Source organism: Bombina bombina, chromosome 2 (assembly GCF_027579735.1).
Source record: "Bombina bombina isolate aBomBom1 chromosome 2, aBomBom1.pri, whole genome shotgun sequence".
Classification (NCBI taxonomy): Eukaryota; Metazoa; Chordata; class Amphibia; order Anura; family Bombinatoridae; genus Bombina; species Bombina bombina.
In genome coordinates, this window is record NC_069500.1 from 485,753,488 (window position 1) to 485,772,513 (window position 19,026).

General features: G+C 40.9%; 1 pseudogene; it reads left to right on the plus strand.

The window, feature by feature from the left end:
- Positions 1-19,026, plus strand: part of LOC128649105 (RNA-binding protein EWS-like) — a 94,938-nt pseudogene that overhangs the window by 63,192 nt on the left and 12,720 nt on the right.

Sequence of the window (19,026 nt, forward strand, 5' to 3'; positions counted from 1 at the left end):
CAGTCACCACTTCACCCTTGGTTACTCCTTTCTCGTTGATTCTTGGTCGAATGACTGGGACTGACGTAGAGGGGAGGAGCTATATGCAGCTCTGCTGGGTGAATCCTCTTGCATTTCCTGTTGGGGAGGAGTTATATCCCAGAAGTAATGATGACCCGTGGACTGATCACACAACAGAAGAAAGGAATTTATCAGGTAAGCATAAATTATGTTTTTATTCTTCAATCAAGAGTTTGTTATTTTAAAATAGTGCTGGTATGTACTATTTACTCTGAAACAGAAAAGAGATGAAGATTTCTGTTTGTAAGAGGAAAATGATTTTAGCAACCGTTACTAAAATCGATGGCTGTTTCCACACAGGACTGTTGAGATGAATTAACTTCAGTTGGGGGAAACAGTGAGCAGACTTTTGCTGCTTGAGGTATGACACATTTCTAACAAGACTTGGTAATGCTGGAAGCTGTCATTTTCCCTATGGGAACCGGTAAGCCATTTTCTTAGTTTAGTATAAGAATAAAGGGCTTCATTAGGGCTTAAAAAACTGGTAGACATTTTTCTGGGCTAAAACGATTACTTTACTAAGCATATTTGGCAGATTATAACTATTAATAGTTATTATAATCTTGGGGATTGTTTTAAAAAAACGGCAGGCACTGTATTGGACACCTTTTTCACTGGGGGCCTTTTCTAGTCATAGGCAGAGCCTCATTTTCGCGCCACTAATGCACAGTTGTTTTTGGAAAGCAAGGCATGCAGATGCATGTGTGAGGAGCTAAGAACCACTGAAAAAGCTTATAGAAGGCATCATTTGGTATCGTATTCCCCTCTGGGCTTGGTTGGGTCTCAGCAAAGCAGATACCTGGGACTGTATAGGGGTTAAATGTAAAAACGGCTCCGGTTCCGTTATTTTAAGGGTTAAAGCTTTCAAATTTGGTGTGCAATACTTTTAAGGCTTTAAGACACTGTGGTGAAATTTTGGTGAATTTTGAACAATTCCTTCATACTTTTTCACATATTCAGTAATAAAGTGTGTCCAGTTTAAAATTTAAAGTGACAGTAACGGTTTTATTGTAAAACGTTTTTTGTGCTTTGTTGACAAGTTTAAGCCTGTTTAACATGTCTGAACCATCAGATAACGATGTTCTATAGGTATGAAAGCCAAGGTTTCTCCCCATTTATATATATATATATGTGATAATTGTGTCATAGTGTCCAAACAAAGTAGGGACAATGATGCCACAGATAATGATATTGCCCATGATGATTCCTCAAATGAGGGGAGTAAGCATGGTACTGCATCACCCCCTTCTGTGTCTACACCAGTTTTGCCCACACAAGAGGCCCCTAGTACATCTAGTGCGCCAATTCTTATTACCATGCAACAATTAACGGCTGTAATGGATAATTCTATTGCAAACATTTTATCCAAAATGCCTACTTATCAGAGAAAGCGCGATTGCTCTGTTTTAAACACTGAAGAGCAAGAGGACGCTAATGATAACTGTTCTGACATGCCCTCACACCAATCTGAAGGGGCCAGGAGGGAGGTTTTGTCTGAGGGAGAAATTTCAGATTCAGGGAAAATTTCTCAACAAGCTGAACCTGATGTTGTAACATTTAAATTTAAATTAGAACATCTCCACGCACTACTTAAGGAGGTATTATCTACTCTGGATGATTGTGACAATTTGGTCATTCCAAAGAAATTATGTAAGATGGACATCCTAGAGGTTCCGGTGTCCCCTGATGCTTTTCCTATACCCAAGCGGGTGGCGGACATAGTAAATAAGGAGTGGGAAAGGCCCGGCATACCTTTTTGTTCCTCCCCCTATATTTAAGAAATTATTTCCTATAGTCGACCCCAGAAAGGACTTATGGCAGACAGTCCCCAAGGTCGAGGGGGCGGTTTCTACTCTAAACAAACGCACTACTATTCCTATAGAAGATAGTTGTGTTTTCAAGATCCTATGGATAAAAAGTTAGAGGGTTTGCTTAAAAATATGTTTGTTCAGCAAGGTTACCTTCTACAACCAATTTCATGCATTGTTCCTGTCACTACAGCTGCGTGTTTCTGGTTCGAAGAACTAGAAAAGTCGCTCAATAAAGAATCTTCGTATGAGGAGGTTATGGACAGAGTTCAAGCACTTAATTTGGCTAACTCTTTTATTTTAGATGCCGCTTTGCAATTAGCTAGATTAGCGGCGAATAATTCAGGGTTTGCTATCATGGCGCGCAGAGCGCTTTGGCTAAAGTCTTGGTCAGCGGATGTGTCCTCCAAGACCAAATTGCTTAACATCTCTTTCAAGGGTAAAACACTGTTTGGCCCTGACTTGAAAGAGATTATTTCAGACATCACTGGGGGAAAGGGCCACGCCCTTCCTCAGGATAGGTCTTTTAAGGCTAAAAATAAGCCAAATTTTCGTCCCTTTCGCAGAAACGGACCAGCCTCAAATTCTACATCCTCTAAGTAAGAGGGTAATACTTCTTAAACCAAGCCAGCCTGGAGACCGATGCAAGGCTGGAACAAGGGTAAGCAGGCCAAGAAACCTGCCACTGCTACCAAAACAGCATGAAGTGTTGGCCCCCGATCCGGGACCGGATCTGGTGGGGGGCGGACTTTCTCTCTTTGCTCAGGCTTGGGCAAGAGATATTCAGGATCCTTGGGCGCTAGAAATAGTTTCTCAAGGTTATCTCCTGGAATTCAGGGAACTACCCCCAAGGGGAAGGTTCCACAGGTCTCAATTATCTTCAAACCAAATAAAAGGACAGGCATTCTTACATTGTGTAGAAGACCTGTCAAGAATGGGAGTGATTCATCCTGTTCCATTAGGAGAACAAGGGATGGGGTTTTTACTCCAACCTGTTCATAGTTCCCAAAAAAGAGGGAACATTCAGACCAATTTTAGATCTCAAGATTCTAAACAAGTTTCTAAGGGTTTCATCGTTCAAAATGGAAACCATTCGAACGATCCTTCCTACCATCCAGGAAGGTCAATTCATGACCACGGTGGATTTAAAGGATGCGTACCTACATATTCCTATCCACAAGGAACATCTTCGGTTCCTAAGGTTCGCCTTTCTGGACAAGCATTACCAGTTTGTGGCACTTCCATTCGGATTAGCCACTGCTCCAAGGATCTTCACAAGGGTACTAGGGTCCCTTCTAGCGGTGCTAAGACCAAGGGGCATTGCAGTAGTACCTTACTTGGACGACATCCTGATTCAAGTGTCGTCTCTGTCTAAAGCAAGGGCTCATACGGACATTGTCCTAGCCTTTCTCAGATCTCACAGGTGGAAAGTGAACATAGGAAAGAGTTCTCTGTTCCCGTCAACAAGAGTTCCCTTCTTGGGAACAATATAGTTTCCTTAGAAATGAAGATTTTTCTGACAGAGGCCAGAAAATCAAACTTCTAAGCTCTTGTCAGGTACTTTATTCTGTTCATCTTCCTTCCATAGTGCAGTGCATGGAAGTAATAGGTTTGATGGTTGCGGCAATGGACATAGTTCCTTTTGCACGAATTCATCTAAGACCATTACAACTGTGCATGCTCAGACAGTGGAATGGGGATTATACAGACTTGTCTCCGACGATCCAAGTAGATCATAGGACCAGAGATTCACTCCGTTGGTGGCTGACCCTGGACAACCTGTCACAGGGAATGAGCTTCCACAGACCAGAGTGGGTCATTGTCACGACCGACGCCAGTCTGGTGGGCTGGGGCGCGGTCTGGGAACCCCTGAAAGCTCAGGGTCTATGGTCTCGGGAAGACTCTCTTCTCCCGATAAACGTTCTGGAACTGAGAGCGATATTCAATGCTCTCAAGGCTTGGCCTCGACTAGCAAAGGCCAAATTCATAAGGTGTCAATCAGACAACATGACGACTGTTGCATATATCAACCATCAGGGGGGAACAAGGAGTTCCCTGGTGATGGAGGAGCATCCGGGGGAGTGGGAACTCCATCCGGAAATCTTTGCCCAAATAACTCAATTATGGGGCATTCCAGACATGGATCTGATGGCCTCTCGTCAAGGTCCCTTGTTACGGGTCCAAATCCAGGGATCCCAAGGCGACTCTAGTGGATACAATAGTAGCACCTTGGATCTTCAACCTAGCTTATGTATTCCCACCGTTTCCTCTCATTCCCAGGCTGGTAGCCAGGATCAATCAGGAGAGGGCTTCGGTGATCTTGATAGTTCCTGCGTGGCCACGCAGGACTTGGTATGCAGACCTGGTGAATATGTCATCGGCTCCACCATGGAAGCTACCTTTGAGACAGGACCTTCTTGTTCAGGGTCCATTCGTACATCCGAATCTGGTTTCCCTCCAACTGACTGCTTGGAGATTGAACGCTTGATTCTTTCAAAGCGTGGGTTTTCAGATTCTGTAATAGATACTCTTATTCAGGCTAGAAAGCCTGTAACTAGAAAAATTTACCATAAAATATGGAAAATATATATCTGTTGGTGTGAATCTAAAGGATTCCCATGGAACAAGATAAAAATTCCTAAGATTCTTTCCTTTCTACAAGAAGGTTTGGAGAAAGGATTTTCTGCAAGTTCTCTGAAGGGACAGATCTCTGCTTTATCTGTTTTACTTCACAAAAGGCTGGCAGCTGTGCCAGACGTTTAAGCGTTTGTTCAGGCTCTGGTTAGAATCAAGCCTGTTTACAGACCTTTGACTCCTCCCTGGAGTCTTAATCTAGTTCTTTCAGTTCTTCAAGGGGTTCCGTTTGAACCCTTACATTCCGTAGATATTAAGTTATTATCGTGGAAAGTTTTGTTTTTGGTTGCAATTTCTTCTGCTAGAAGAGTTTCTGAGTTATCTGCTCTGCAGTGTTCTCCTCCCTATCTGGTCCATGCAGATAAGGTGGTTTTGCGTACTGAGCCTGGTTTTCTTCCGAAGGTTGTTTCCAACAAAAATATTAACCAGGAGATAGTTGTACCTTCTTTATGACCGAATCCAGTTTCAAAGAAGGAACGTTTGTTACACAATTTGGACGTAGTCCGTGCTCTAAAATTCTATTTAGAGGCTACAAAAGATTTCAGACAAACATCTTCCTTGTTTGTTGTTTATTCTGGTAAAAGGAGAGGTAAAAAAGCAACTTCTACCTCTCTTTCCTTTTGGCTTAAAAGCATTATCAGATTGGCTTTTGAGACTGCCGGACGGCAGCCTCCTGAAAGTATCACAGCTCACTCCACTAGGGCTGTGGCTTCCACATGGGCCTTCAAGAACGAGGCTCCTGTTGACCAGATATGTAAGGCAGCGACTTGGTCTTCACTGCACTCTTTGGCCAAATTTTACAAATTTTATACTTTTGCTTCTTCGGATGCTATTTTTGGGAGAAAGGTTTTGCAAGCCGTGGTGCCTTCCGTTTAGGTGACCTGATTTGCTCCCTCCCTTCATCCGTGTCCTAAAGCTTTGGTATTGGTTCCCACAAGTAAGGATGACGCCGTGGACCGGACACACCTATGTTGGAGAAAACAGAATTTATGCTTACCTGATAAATTACTTTCTCCAACGGTGTGTCCGGTCCACGGCCCGCCCTGGTTTTTTAATCAGGTCTGAGGAATTATTTTCTCTAACTACAGTCACCACGTTACCATATGGTTTCTCCTATATATATTTCCTCCTGTCCGTCGGTCGAATGACTGGGGTAGGTGGAGCCTGGGAGGGACTATATGGCCAGCTTTGCTGGGCTCTTTGCCATTTCCTGTTGGGGAGGAGAATATCCCACAAGTAAGGATGACGCCGTGGACCGGACACACCGTTGGAGAAAGTAATTTATCAGGTAAGCATAAATTCTGTTTTTTTTTATTTAATTATTTATCGGAAGTAAACTCAATTTAATATATAACACAAAATGACATTTATCTGGATATTTCATGTAGTATGTATCAATCCATGTCACATATAGATGTATGAATATGGTCTATCTGAGCATTTCATGTATTGTGCATTAATTTATGCCATATGCAAGATCGTCTAAAAAGGAATTTCATTGATCCAATAACTTTATTGTCAGGATCACAATTGACGAGTATTATTCTGCTTTATTCTGTTTAATTTTTATTTGAAGAAATTTTATTTATTTTATTTCAAGAGTGTATTTTCACTAATTCCAAATATTGGTTACTTATGATCCTGTTTAATTAAATGTATTTTTGGCTTAGATAAGAAATTGTTTTACATACAATCAATATATGACCTAAAGTGATCTGCGCTTTCATTACATACCCCTTAGAAAAAAATAAAAAGACAAAAATTGGTTACAATCGAAATACGGTGAATAAACATCGCCCAAGAGGATTGGCCGACTAAAGACATGTGACATGGGACTGTCTGATCGGCTTTGGAAATAGATTCCTATACAAACCATATGGAGCATTTGGAACAGCGCTCGTTACACGATTGGCCCGACTGACACGTGACAGCGCAACCTCTGTCGGACCTGAAAAGGAAGCATACAAGATCGGGGCTCGAAAGGGAATTATTTTGTAACTTTGCTGTGATTGGCTAATAACTTTTGACTTGTTCAAATCGATTTATACCGATTCTATTTGGCAAATTATTTAGATTTCAAGCGAAATAGCTTAAGCAAAACACAGATTGCATTATTCTCAAACACAATCGGATGGGGATAAAGAAAAAAATGTTTATTTGTGAGTCCTATTCCGGTGTTATCACCGGAACAGGAACATTGATTACCTGTATAAATACACCTGTAAAATTCTAAGGCAGCAAACGCGTAGAAACGCGTAGAGCCAAAAGAAGAGCTTTTTATCAACCAGTTTTAATAAATATTTGTTTGTTACAAGTATTTTTCTCTGCTGCCTTTTTTGGAAGTATTTTTAAGCTACAAACTACATGTGAGGAACCGGATTCCGAATTACTCGGAGTGAGTATACTGCCCTTTATATAATTTGTGAGATACAATAGCTTGCAGTGTAATTTCTATTGTCTGCAGATATCTGTCAAATTCTCAATATGGGAAAATCAGGCTACAAATCTATGTGAAGAGACTGAACTCTGAAATTTTCGGAGTAAGTATACTGCACATTATTTGGTGTTAACTTCTGCAAATCACAAGTCAAGTTTCTCTCTTCAGTGTGCAAAGCAACACACAGAAGGATAAAAGATCAGCGCCTCTACATCCAAATTCCACTAATCTATCAACAGTCTTTTGGGAGAGACTGATGGAAGGCTGCGGTCATTCAAGAGGGGAGTATTGTGCTCTATTTATTCTAGTAATTCTGTACAGTTTGTTGTTTTTAACATCTACCTTATCTGTATAGCATTTGAAATTCGTTATGGTTGTAATCCTGGCCTGCGGACGTTTCCTCTAAAGTCAAGCTTCTGGCGATTACTTACAAGGACAAAACCTTGTTTGGACCTGGTTTGGCAGAAATTATCTCTATTACGGGTGGAAAAGGGTCTTTTCTACCTCAAGATAAGAATAGGCCTAAAGGATGTCAGAGTAATTTTCGATATTTTCGGAACTTCAGAGGAAAGCCTTCCCCTTCTTCCATGCAGGAACAATCAGTCTTGGAACAAGGGGAAACAATCAAAGAAACCCGCAGCTGATTCCAAATAGTCATGAAGGCTTTGCCCCTGATCCGGGATCAGGTGGGGGGGGGGGCGGCGGCAGACTATCTCAGTTTTCTCAAGCCTGGATATGAAATGTTCCAGATCCCTGGACTGTGGACATAGTATCCCAGGGTTACAAATTGGAATTCAAGACTTTTCCTCCCAGACGCAGATTCCTTCTCTTAAGATTATCTGCATACCAGATAGAGGCGTTCTTGAAATGTATACATCATCTTTCCTCCCAGAAAGTGATAGTTCCAGTGCAGGAACAGGATCTCGTTTTCTACTCCAACCTATTTGTGGTTCCCAAAAAAGAGGGAACTTTCTGACCCATTCTAGACTTGTAGTGTCTAAACAAGTTTCTCAAAATTCCATCCTTCAAGATGGAGACTATACACTCCATTCTTCCTTTAGTACAAGAGGGTCTGTTCATGACAACCATAGACCTAAAGGATGCATATCTTCATGTTCCTATTCACAGGGGCCATAAGATTCCTGAAATTGCCTTTCTGGACAAAGCTTTCCAGTTTGTGGCCCTTCCATTTGGTCTAGCCACGGCTCCCAGAATTTTTCAAAGGTCCTGGGGGCTCTTTTGGCAGTGATCCGTTCTTGTGGAATTGCTGTGGCACCCTACCTGGATGACATATTGATTCAGGCACCATTTTTTCAACAAGCAAAATCTCAATATATTCTTTTCTTCCTTCCTATGGATGGAATGTGAATCTGGAAAAAGCTCCCTTTTCCCTGCTACAGGAGTGTTCTTGGACCATAATAGATTTTCTATTGATGAAAATTTTTCTGACAGAGGTCAGGAAAAACAAAATCTTTTCCACTTGCCTTTCTCCTCTTCAGGCTACTGCTCATCCTTCAGTGGCTTAATGTATGGAGATAATCGGTCTGATGGTGGCTTTCATGGACATAATTCCTTTTGCTCGATTCCATTTAAGAGCTCTCCAGTTGGGCATGCTCCGACAATGGAATGGCGACCATGCAGATCTGTCTCAGAGAATAGTTCGATCAGTCGTCGAGGGATTTTCTCCCATGGTGGATTTTTCAGGAACATCTGTCTCAGGGCACATGCTCTCGGAGACCTTCCAGGGTGATCGTGACCACGGACGCCAGCCTGTTGGGCTGGGGCGCAGTTTGGAAATCGTTAAAAGCTCAAGGCCTTTGGACTTGGGAGGAGTCTACTCTTCCCATTAACATCTTGGAGTTGAGGGCGATTTTACAATGCTCTATTGGCTTGACCTCAGTTGTTCTCAGCCCAGTTTATCAGGTTCCAGTCAGACAACATAACCTCTGTGGCTTACCTCAATCACCAGGGAGGAACTCTGCGTTTCTTAGCCATGAAGGAGGTTACTCAGATTTTTCAGAGGGCAAAGACCCACAATTGCTATCTCTCTCTCTGCCATCCACATTCCAGGAGTAGACAACTGGAAAGCTGATTTTCTGAGCAGACAGACTTTTCATCCCGGGGAGTGGGAACTCCATCTGGAGGTGTTTTCCAGCTTAGTCCTCAAATGGGGGGTGCCGTAGTTAGATCTGATGGCGTCCCATCAGAACGCCAAGGGTACGGTTCAAGGTCAAGAGATCCGCAGGCTGTTTTGATAGATGCTCTGTCGGTTCCTTGGGTTTTCAGGTTGGCATACCTGTATCCTCCGTTTGCTCTCCTTCCACGAGTCATTGCTCGTATCAAACAGAGGGCGTTGGTGGTTCTAATGGCCCCTGCGTGGCCTCGCAGGATCTGGTTTGCAAACCTAGTGGAGATGTCATCCCTCCCACCTTGGAGTCTACCTCTGAGGAAGGACCTCCTGATTCAGGGTCCCTTCCTTCATCCAAATCTCATTTCTCTGAAGCTGACTTCTTGGAGATTGAACGCTTAATTCTGTGTAAGCCATGGTTTTTCTGAGTTGGTCATTGAGACCATGATTCAGGCTTGCAAGCCTGTTACCTAGAAAGATTTACCATAAGATATGGTGTAAATATCTTAATAGGTGTGAATCCAAGGGCTACTCTTGGAGTAGAATTAGAAGTCCTAGAATTGTATCTTTTCAGGAAGTCCTGGAGAAGGGATTGTCAGTCAGTACTCTGAAGGGTCAGATTTCTGCTTTATCAGTTTTACTACATAAACGTTTGGCGGAAGTGCCAGATGTGCAATCTTTTTGTCAGGCCTTGGTCAAAATCGGGCCTGTGTTTTTAAGTCTGTTGCTCCTCCTTGGATCCTTAACCTTGTTCTTAGTTTTACAGCTGGCTCTGCTTGAGCCGTTGCATTCCATAAACATTAAGTTGTTATCTTGGAAGGCTTTGTTTCTTATCTCTTCTGCTCGAAGAGTCTCGGAACTCTCAACTCTGCACTGCCATTCCCCTTGTCTTTTTCATGCCGATAAGGATTTCTTTCATGTAATTCGCAAGAGTCCATGAGCTAGTGACGTATGGGATATACATTCCTACCAGGAGGGGCAAAGTTTCCCAAACCTTAAAATGCCTATAAATACACCCCTCACCACACCCACAATTCAGTTTTACAAACTTTGCCTCCGATGGAGGTGGTGAAGTAAGTTTGTGCTAGATTCTACGTTGATATGCGCTCCGCAGCAAGTTGGAGCCCGGTTTTCCTCTCAGCGTGCAGTGAATGTCAGAGGGATGCGAGGAGAGTATTGCCTATTTGAATGCAGTGATCTCCTTCTACGGGGTCTATTTCATAGGTTCTCTGTTATCGGTCGTAGAGATTCATCTCTTACCTCCCTTTTCAGATCGACGATATACTCTTATATATACCATTACCTCTGCTGATTCTCGTTTCAGTACTGGTTTGGCTTTCTACAAACATGTAGATGAGTGTCCTGGGGTAAGTAAATCTTATTTTCTGTGACACTCTAAGCTATGGTTGGGCACTTTGTTTATAAAGTTCTAAATATATGTATTCAAACATTTATTTGCCTTGACTCAGAATGTTCAACATTCCTTATTTTTCAGACAGTCAGTTTCATATTTGGGATAAATGCATTTGTTTCAATCATTTTTTCTTACCTTAAAAAATTTGACTTTTTCCCTGTGGGCTGTTAGGCTCGCGGGGGCAGAAAATGCTTCATTTTATTGCGTCATTCTTGGCGCGGACTTTTTTGGCGCAAATTTTTTTTTCCTGTTTCCGGCGTCATAAGTGTCGCCGGAAGTTGCGTCATTTTTTGACGTTTTTTTGCGTCAAAAATGTCGGCGTTCCGGATGTGGCGTAATTTTTGGCGCCAAAAGCATTTAGGCGCCAAATAATGTGGGCGTCTTTTTTGGCGCTAAAAATTATGGGCGTCATTTTTGTCTCCACATTATTTAAGTCTCATTATTTATTGCTTCTGGTTGCTAGAAGCTTGTTCACTGGCATTTTTTTCCCATTCCTGAAACTGTCATTTAAGGAATTTGATCAATTTTGCTTTATATGTTGTTTTTTTCTTTTACATATTGCAAGATGTTCCACGTTGCAACTGAGTCAGAAGATACTTCAGGAAAATCACTGCCCAGTGCTGGAGCTACCAAGCTAAGTGTATCTGCTATAAACTTTTGGTATCTGTTTCTCCAGCTGTTGTTTGTATTGCATGTCATGTCAAACTTATTAATGCAGATAAAATTTCCTTTAGTACTGTTACATTACCTGTTGCTGTTCCGTCAACATCTAATTTTCAGAGTATTCCTGATAACATAAGAGATTTTATTTTTTAAATCCATTAAGAAGGCTATGTCTGTTATTTCTCCTTCTAGTATACATAAAAGTCTTTTAAAACTTCTCTTTTTTCAGATGAATTTTTAAATGAACATCATCATTCTGATACTGATAATGGTTCTTCTGGTTCAGAGGTTTCTGTCTCAGAGGTTGATGCTGATAAATCTTTGTATTTGTTCAAGATGGAATTTATTCGTTCTTTACTTAAAGAAGTATTATTTGCATTAGAAATAGAGGATTCTGGTCCTCTTGATACTAAATGTAAACGTTTAAATAAGGTTTTTAGATCTCCTGTAGTTATTCCAGAAGTGTTTTATCTCCCTGATGCTATTTCTGAAGTAATTTCCAGGGAATGGAATAATTTGGGTAATTTATTTACTCCTTCTAGACGTTTAAGCAATTATATTCTGTGCCATCTGACAGATTAGTTTTTTGGGACAAAATCCCTAAGGTTATGGGGCTGTCTCTACTCCTGCTAATGTACTACTATTCCTACGGCAGATAGTACTTCATTTAAGGATCCTTTAGATAGGAAAATTGAATCCTTTCTAAGAAAAGCTTACTTATGTTCAGGTAATCTTCTTAGACCTGCTATATTTTTAGCGGATGTTGCTGCAGCTTCAACTTTTTGGTTAGAAGCTTTAGCGCAACAAGTAACAGATCATAATTTTATAGCATTATTATTATTCTAACATGCTAATAATTTTATTGGTGATACCATCTTTTGATATCATTAGTTGATGTCAGGTATATGTCTCTAGCTATTTTAGCTAGAAAAGTTTTATGGATTAAACTTGGAATGCTGATATGTCTTCTAAGTCAACTTTGCTTTCCCTTTCTTTCCAGGGTAAATAATCATTTTCGTTCCTTTCCTCACAACAAGGAACAAAAGCCTGATCCTTCATCCTCAGGAGCGGTATCAGTTTGGAAACTATTTCCAGTTTGGAATATATCCAAGCCTTATAGAAACCTATATTCAGCTCCTAAGTACCTATGAAGGTGCGGCCCTTATTCCAGCTCAGCTGGTATGGGGCAGATTACGTTTTCTTCAAAGAAATTTGGATCAATTCCGTTCTCAATCTCTGGTTTCACAACATTGTTTCAGAAAGGTACAGAATTGGCTTCAAGTTAAGGCCTCCTGCTAAGAGATTTTTTTCTTTCCCGTGTCCCAGTTAACACAGCAAAGGCTCAGCATTTCTGAAATGTGTTTCAGATCTAGAGTTGGCTGGAGTATTTATGCCAGTTCCAGTTCTGGAACAGGGGCTGGGGTTTTATTTTATCTCTTCATTGTACCAAAGAAGGTCAATTCCTTCAGACCAGTTCCGGATCTATCATTATTGAATCGTTATGTTAGGATACCAACATTCAAGATGGTTACTGTAGGACTATCCTGCCTTTTGTTTAGCAAGGGCATTATATGTCTACAATAGATTTACAGGATGTGTATCTGCATATTCCGATTCATCCAGATCACTTTTAGTGTCTGAGATTCTCTTTTTAGACAAGCATTACCAGTTTTGTGGCTCTACCGTTTGGCCTAGCCTCAAAGGTTCTCGGTGCCCTTCTTTCTGTAATCAGAGAACAGGGTTTTGGTATTTCCTTATTTGGACGATATCTTGGTACTTGCTCAGTCTTCTCATTTTCGAAGAATCTCATACGAATCGACTTGTGTTGTTTCTTCAAGTTCATGGTTGGAGGATCAATTTACCAATCAGTTCATTGATTCCTCAGACAAGGGTAACCTTTTTAGGTTTCTAGATAAGATTCAGTGTCTATGACTCTGTCCTTGTCAGACAAGAGAAGTTTAACATTGATATCAGCTTGTCAAAACCTTCAGTCACAATCATTCCCTTTGGTAGCCTTATGCATGGAAATGTTGGGTCTTAGGACTGCCGCATCAGATGCGATCTCCTTTGCTCGTTTTCACATGCGACCTCTTCAGCTCTGTATGCTGAACCAATGGTGCAGGGATTACTCAAAGATATCTCAATATCTTTAAACCGATTTTACGACACTCTCTGACATGGTGGACAGATCACCATCGTTTAGTTCAGGGGGCTTCTTTGTTCTTCCGACCTGGACTATAATCTCAACTAGGGCTGCAACTAACGATTATTTTCATAATCGATTAATCGGCCGATTATTTTTTCGATTAATCGGATAAAAAGAGAATCAATAATAGTTTTCTATGTTTTAAATAAAATCCACATAATGAGTGTTACAAATATAAACTTCAGACTAAAACTTTACATTAACACAACTGTTTCTTCAATTTTTAAGCAGCAGAGCACAGTTTTATAATTAAACAAAACAAAACCACAAACTGTTTGAAAAGAGGTAGAACTAGAAAGACTTAGACTATCACTGTTAATAACATTCTGTTGTTCACTCTTTCAGAAACTTTGCATTGAAATGCAAAAATCTCAACATGTCCACATGCTTCTGGCTAAGGCTGGTTCTCTGTTTGCAGCTACATTTCCTGCATCAGAGAAAAGGCTGTTGAGGTGCATAAGTAGGGTTTTGCCAATTTCACCAAAGTGGGATATTTATCTTTGTTAGCTCTTCACCAATGCTACGCGTTTTCTACCTTGGCAAGGGGCCTCTCAATAAAGTAACCCTTGACTTCATTCTAACATAAAACTATCTTGAATATCTATATGCAATGATAAATAACCAGCTATAAGGTTAAGGGAAATATCTAGTCCGCTCTAAAAATAACAAAGATATACTTATAAAGGTTGAATCTGGTACATATTATCACAATTTATTAAAAATATAAAAAAGCAATAAAAAACAAAATCAAAAGCGCTAAGGACTGTATATCAATAACAGGACAAAGCCTTAGACATTTATTTATACAGTACATATAATCAGCAATACGCTAATAATTGTGCAAACAGATAATAGTGCACATCAATTTAAATAACTCCCATCAATCTAGGGGCAAGGTGTAAACAAGAAGCTTGGCACCATATCCTGAAAAGCATAGTTCCAAATCCCCAGATTTAATATAACCAATCCAAATGATGACTATTTTATATCTGGGTTGCACATAAGCCAGGGGTAGTTGTAAACGTATACTGTCCTGAAAAAGTGAAAAGTAAAATGTCTGTAGACGTCCTTTAGGCTAAGGACATAATTATAAAACACAATACCATATGCAGGAGTTCATTGGAGTGAAGCAGCTGGTGTTGTGCACAGACCAACTAATTGCAAACAAACTAATCGATTATGAGATTCGTTGACAACTATTTTCATAATCGATTATTATCGATTATGACGATTAGTTGTTGCAGCTCTAATCTCAACAGATGCAAGTCTTACAGGTTGGGGAGCTGTGTGGGGGTTTCTGACGGCACAAGGGGTTTGGGAATCTCAGGAGGTGAGATTTCCGATTAATATTTTGGAACTCCGTGCAATTTTCAGAGCTCTTCAGTCTTGGCCTCTTCTGAAGAGAGAGTTGTTCATTTGTTTTCAGATAGACAATGTCACAACTGTGGCATACATCAATCATCAAGGAGGGACTCGCAGTCCTCTGGCTATGAAAGAAGTATCTCGAATTTTGGTTTGGGCGGAATCCAGCTCCTGTCTAATCTCTGCGGTTCATATCCCAGGTATGGACATTTGGAAAGCGGATTATCTCAGTCGCCAAACGTTGCATCCGGGCGAATGGTCTCTTCACCCAGAGGTATTTCTTCAGATTGTTCAAATGTGGGAACTTCCAGAAATAGATCTGATGGCTTCTCATCTAAACAAGAAACTTCCCAGGTATCTGTCCAGATCCCGGGATCCTCAGGCGGAGGCAGTGGATGCATTATCACTTCCTTGGAAGTATCATCCTGCCTATATCTTTCCGTCTCTAGTTCTTCTTCCAAGAGTAATCTCCAAGATTCTGAAGGAATGCTCGTTTGTTCTGCTGGTAGCTCCGGCATGGCCTCACAGGTTTTGGTATGTGGATCTTGTCCGGATGGCCTCTTGCCAACCGTGGACTCTTCCGTTAAGACCAGACCTTCTGTCTCAAGGTCCTTTTTTCCATCAGGATCTGAAATCCTTAAATTTAAAGGTATGGAGATTGAACGCTTGATTCTTGGTCAAAGAGGTTTCTCTGACTCTGTGATTAATACTATGTTACAGGCTCGTAAATCTGTATCCAGAGAGATATATTATAGAGTCTGGAAGACTTATATTTCTTGGTGTCTTTCTCATCATTTTTCTTGGCATTCTTTTAGAATACCGAGAATATTAGTTTCTTCAGGATGGTTTAGATAAGGGTTTGTCCGCAAGTTCCTTGAAAGGACAAATCTCTGCTCTTTCTGTTCTTTTTCACAGAAAGATTGCTATTCTTCCTGATATTCATGGTTTTGTACAAGCTTTGGTTCGTATAAAGCCTGTCATTAAGTCAATTTCTCCTCCTTGGAGTTTGAATTTGGTTCTGGGGGCTCTTCAAGCTCCTCCATTTGAACCTATGCATTCATTGGACATTAAATTACTTTCTTGGAAAGTTTTGTTCCTTTTGGCCATCTCTTCTGCCAGAAGAGTTTCTGAATTATCTGCTCTTTCTTGTGAGTCTCCTTTTCTGATTTTTCATCAGGATAAGGCGGTGTTGCGAACTTCTTTTGAATTTTTACCTAAGTTGTGAATTCCAACAACATTAGTAGAGAAATTGTGGTTCCTTCATTATGTCCTAATCCTAAGAATTCTAAGGAGAAATCGTTGCATTCTTTGGATGTTGTTAGTAGCTTCAACATAATATTTCAAAGCTCTAAGTCTTTCCGAAAGACTTCTAGTTTATTTGTTATCTTTTCCGGTTCTAGAGAGGCCAGAAAACTTCTGCCATTTCTTTGGCATCTTGGTTGAAATCTTTAATTCATCTTGCCTATGTTGAGTCGGGTAAAACTCCGCCTCAGAGGATTACAGCTCATTCTACTAGGTCAGTTTCTACTTCCTGGGCGTTTAGGAATGAAGCTTCGGTTGATCAGATTTGCAAAGCGTCAACTTGGTCCTCTTTGCATACTTTTACCAAATTCTACCATTTTGATGTATTTTCTTCTTCTGAAGCAGTTTTTGGTAGAAAAGTACTTCAGGCAGCGGTTTCAGTTTGAATCTTCTGCTTATGTTTTTTGTTAAACTTTATTTTGGGTGTGGATTATTTTCAGCAGGAATTGGCTGTCTTTATTTTATCCCTCCCTCTCTAGTGACTCTTGTGTGGAAAGATCCACATCTTGGGTAGTCATTATCCCATACGTCACTAGCTCATGGACTCTTGCTAATTACATGAAAGAAAACATAATTTATGTAAGAACTTACCTGATAAATTCATTTCTTTCATATTAGCAAGAGTCCATGAGGCCCGCCCTTTTTTTTGTGGTGGTTATGATTTTTTTGTATAAAGCACAATTATTCCAATTCCTTATTTTATATGCTTTCGCACTTTTTTCTTATCACCCCACTTCTTGGCTATTCGTTAAACTGAATTGTGGGTGTGGTGAGGGGTGTATTTATAGGCATTTTAAGGTTTGGGAAACTTTGCCCCTCCTGGTAGGAATGTATATCCCATACGTCACTAGCTCATGGACTCTTGCTAATATGAAAGAAATGAATTTATCAGGTAAGTTCTTACATAAATTATGTTTTTCGCCAGTCCCCTGCTCTTTGTCCGTTTGTCTGGGAAACGTAAAGGTCAGAAAGCTACTGATACTACTTTCATTTTGGTTACGAGTTATAATTCGTTTGGCTTATGAGACTGCTGGACAGCAGCCTCCTGAGAGAATTACAGCTCATTCCAGAAGAGCTTTTGCCTCTTCCTGGGCTTTCAAAAATGAAGCTTCTGTTCAACAAATTTGCAAGGCTGCAACTTGTCTTCTCTACATACCTTTTACAAATTTGATACTTTTGCCTTGGCTGAGGCTTCTTTTGGGAGAGAGGTTCTTCAAGCGGTGGTGCCTTCTGTTTAGGACTGCCTGTCTTCTCCCTCCCTATTTATCCGTGTCCTCTAGCTTGGTTATTGGTTCCTAACCGTAATTGCTCAAGCCGTGGACTCACCATATCTTGGGGGGGGAATTATGCTTACCTGATCATTTTTTTTCCGGTTATGGTGTGTCCATGGCCCCACCCTTTATTTTAAGACAGTTGTTCTTTTGACTTTAACCTCTGGCACCTCTAAACCTTGTGGTTACTCCTTTTTTTCCTCCATTTCCCTTGGGTCGAATGACTGGGGGTTGTGGGTAAGGGAGTGATACATAGCAGTTTAACTGTGGTGCTCTTTGCTGCCTCCTGCTGGCCAGGAGTGACATTCCCAATAGTAATTACTCAAGCAGTGGACCGGAAAGAAATACATTTAGGTAAGCATACATTTTTTTTTATTATTTTTTTACTTGACTGTCCCTTTATGGAGCAACAAGCTTAAACACGGCCCTGAATCTAACCAGGACATTAAAAAAAGACTGATCGTCAGTCATAGGTGCGCCAGACCTTATACCACCTCCAGCGAGTCACAGGCTGATGCTCCTGGATCAGAGCCAAGCAGTCTTCCTCCACCAATTTCTAGTTAATCTGAGTCAGAGACCTTGAAGTAGATTTGATGTTTTAACCTCAGCAGAGGCATCCTTTGGGAGAAAGCTGTTCCAAGGTGGTGCCTATCTCTTAGGGCTGCCTTACCTACCTTTCCCTCCCCTATTCATTACATGTTCTCTACAGCTTGGGTATTAGTTTCCCATAGGCAATGAATGAATTTGGACTCTCATTGCCATTAGAACATTTTATGCTTACCACAAACCCTCCCTGTATTGTTGTAGTGGCGGCAGTGTTTGGCACCTCTATACCCTTTGCATCTCTATACTTTTGCGTCTCCTCGGCTTGAACTTCTAAAAGGGTAGTGGGAGGGATTTGTAAAGCTTTGTTGGGTGTGATGTAATTTTCATAGGCAATGATTGAATTTGTGGACTCTCACTGCCAAGAAAAAAATGTACACCATATTTTGGCTGGTATTTGCCTAGTAAATCTTATTACTGAACAGGTGGCCAGTGATGTAGGCTAGCAAAACTATATTTCTTTTTCAAAATAAGATGAGTCCACGGATTTCATCCATCCTTGTGGGATATTCACCTCCTGGTCAGCAGGAGGAGGCAAAGAGCACCACAGTAGCGCTGTATAAATAGCTCCTCCCTTCCCTCCCAACCCAGTCATTCTCTTTGCATGTGTTAGTAAGATAGGAACTGATACTCCTGCTGGTTGGATTTGCAAAGATGCAACTTTATTTTTCTTTCTAAATTTTACCCATTTTGTTAATTTTGCCTCAGCTGAGGCTGTTTTTGGGATAAAGGTGTGTTTTTTTTTGTTTTTTTTTTTTTCCCCCAAGCAGTGGTGCCTTCCGTTTAGGTTTCCTGTCTTGTCCCTCCCGTTTCATCCGTACACTATAGCTTTGGTATTGTATCCCACCAGTAAGGATGAAATCCGTGGACTCATCGTATCTTGTAAAAGAAAAGGAAATTTATGCTTACCTGATTTATTTCTTTTTCAATGCAATGAGTCCACGGCCCGCCCTCTTTTATAAGACAGGTTATCTTTTTTTGTTAAACTTCAGACACCTCTGCACCTTGGCTTTTCCTTTCTCTTCCTAACTTTGGTCGAATGACTGGGTAGGGAGGGAAGGGAGGAGCTACTTATACAGCTCTGCTGTGGTGCTCTTTGCCTCCTCCTGCTGACCAGGAGGTGAATATCCCACAAGTA